The sequence below is a fragment of the Talpa occidentalis genome, unplaced genomic scaffold (assembly GCF_014898055.3).
Source record: "Talpa occidentalis isolate TD23 unplaced genomic scaffold, MPIMG_talOcc4v2.1 talOcc4.14, whole genome shotgun sequence".
Taxonomy (NCBI): Eukaryota; Metazoa; Chordata; class Mammalia; order Eulipotyphla; family Talpidae; genus Talpa; species Talpa occidentalis.
This window is the reverse complement of record NW_023601433.1, coordinates 26,897,821-26,899,961: the sequence shown is the minus strand read 5'-3', so window position 1 is coordinate 26,899,961 and position 2,141 is coordinate 26,897,821. Positions and strand designations below refer to the sequence as shown.

Sequence of the window (2,141 nt, the reverse complement as noted above, 5' to 3'; positions counted from 1 at the left end):
GCAGCGTTGAGGAGAACGGCCTCCCCTGAAGGAGGTCAGTGAAGAGAAGCCCCGGCATGATACAGGTCATGGACAGCCAGAAAGCTGCTGCCCTACAGAGGAGAGAGTTGGTGTAGAGAGAAACCTGCAGAGTCACAGGTGGGGAGTAGGAAAGCTCCCCTGAGCCTGTCCAGAAACTGCACTGATATAGTCCTTTTCTCTTTAGGAGGGGCTCACTCCTCCTTGGAGTGGCCTGTTAGTTGCTGATTTTGGATAACTGGGCAAAACTAGAAAGGATCAGAGATTCCAGGATGGGCCCAATCTCCATATCTTTACCCTCAAGTCTGCACTACACTCCCTAGAGCAGTCTGATCCTGCTTGGCTCTTATGCCTTAGGATAAGGCACTGGTGACTGAGGGGCTGACACTACAGCTGGGTTAATGGTCACGTTATTTTCCTCTACCCCACCTCTGTGTAGGTCAGGTTCTGGTCTTGGGATGCCTCCATTCCAGGCTTTCTATTCTTGGCCTCCATCACACTGACACGTGGCTGGGACACAGGACAAGTTCCAGCATCTCAGGCAGTAGAGAACCAGCTCGACTCAGGAGAACAGACCCAGCTCCATGTCAAATGACTCATGTCACTGCAGAAATGGAAAGTTTAGTATTTTCTAAGATTAATCATCATTATGGAGAAAAGTTATTGTTGAAGCCATAAAACAAGACAAGGATCTTTGTGGATTGTGTTATGGAAAGGAAGGAAGCAAATACAACTTTCGTCTCGAGGCCATCTGTGTGGATCCACCAAGCCCCCTTGTTCTTGGGATTGTGTCTGGCAACCAAAGTTGCTGCTGGTTAAGCTAAATGTAGAGTGAGGCTGGGCCTCTCACCTGGACAAAAGTCTTGGTATGAGGAACACACTGGGAAATTAGTATCTGCTGAAAACCTCAGGCAGACACTATGGCCACAACACCATAAGCAGCTAGACCACCTTGACAGGAAGTTAAGTGTGAACAGGGACTAGAGATAGGATGTTTTGATCAGCAACAACAATGGAATACCCAAGCAACAGCCCGTATTAACTCCCCAAGCTTGTGACAGGCTATTATGCAGCTCCAATCCACATCCCCGCCAAGGACATTACTCCACATACTTGCACACCTTCCCTGAATCTGATACCAATTATATGAGTGACTGGCCAGGATATTGGCACAGTATCTCCAGACATGTAGCCCCCTAGGCCTCTCTCTCTCTCTGTCTTACTACTTCGACTTTGAGTTATTGTTCCTCTGTCCCCTGCAGCTCCCAAGATTGATGCCCCATGAGGCGACACACATGGGTGATGCCCCATCTGCACAAGGTGGGGGAAGCCTCTTCTGTGCAATGTGGAGGCTGTGAGACAGGGAAGGTTCTTGTCTCACTTCCCCATGAATTTGCACCACTGTGGTAATAAAAACTACTCCTGTATGAGCCACAATAATACTCAGCCTCATCCTCAGGCTTGAGTCCAGAGATGGTCAAGGTGGCCGTGTTGCCAGACCTGGAGCCAGAGATGCCTTCAGTTATCCCTGAGGGCCGGGAACTGACATCATAAACAGGACGTTGGGTGTCTTGCCAGGGAGCTGCTGGTACCAGGACACATGGTTATAACCCTCAATGTCATTGCTGGTCCCAGCACAGGAGATGGTGACTGACTGTCCCAGAGCCCCAGACACTGAGGAAGGCTGAGTAAGAGCTGACTGGGCCCAGGAACCTGAAAAGAGGAAAAACACACTCAGGTGAATTCAGTCTGGGCCCAGGTGAGCCTGAGCAGGAGATAAAGGGTCAGCTGTGATGTGTTCAGTGTCCCTTCCCTGGAGGCCTCACCTGTGGCCTGAGCGAGGAGGGTGAGGAGCAGCACAGTCCAGGCCATGGTGGAGACAAGCCAAGGTCTCTGCCTTCTGATGCCCCAACCTGGGCCTGGCTCCCCAGATGTTTCCTATCCCCTCCCCCTGCCTGAGCCTAGGGAGGGCCTCTATGCAAATCTGCTTCCTTAGTGCCAGATTCAAGTCCTAGGTCACAGATGTGTTCTTTTCAACTTTCTTACATTTTCTTCCATGTCACCACTTCCACAGTTCAAATAAACCGACCTCCCCAAACCTGGACGTGAAATCACAGAAACTT

The 2,141-nt window shown here is 50.4% G+C and overlaps 1 pseudogene; it reads right to left on the bottom strand.

Moving 5' to 3' along the window:
- Window positions 1–555: 555 nt before the first annotated feature.
- LOC119244049 (immunoglobulin lambda variable 2-14-like) lies at window positions 556–1,890 on the bottom strand (annotated as a pseudogene).
- Between the last annotated feature and the right edge of the window lie 251 nt (window positions 1,891–2,141).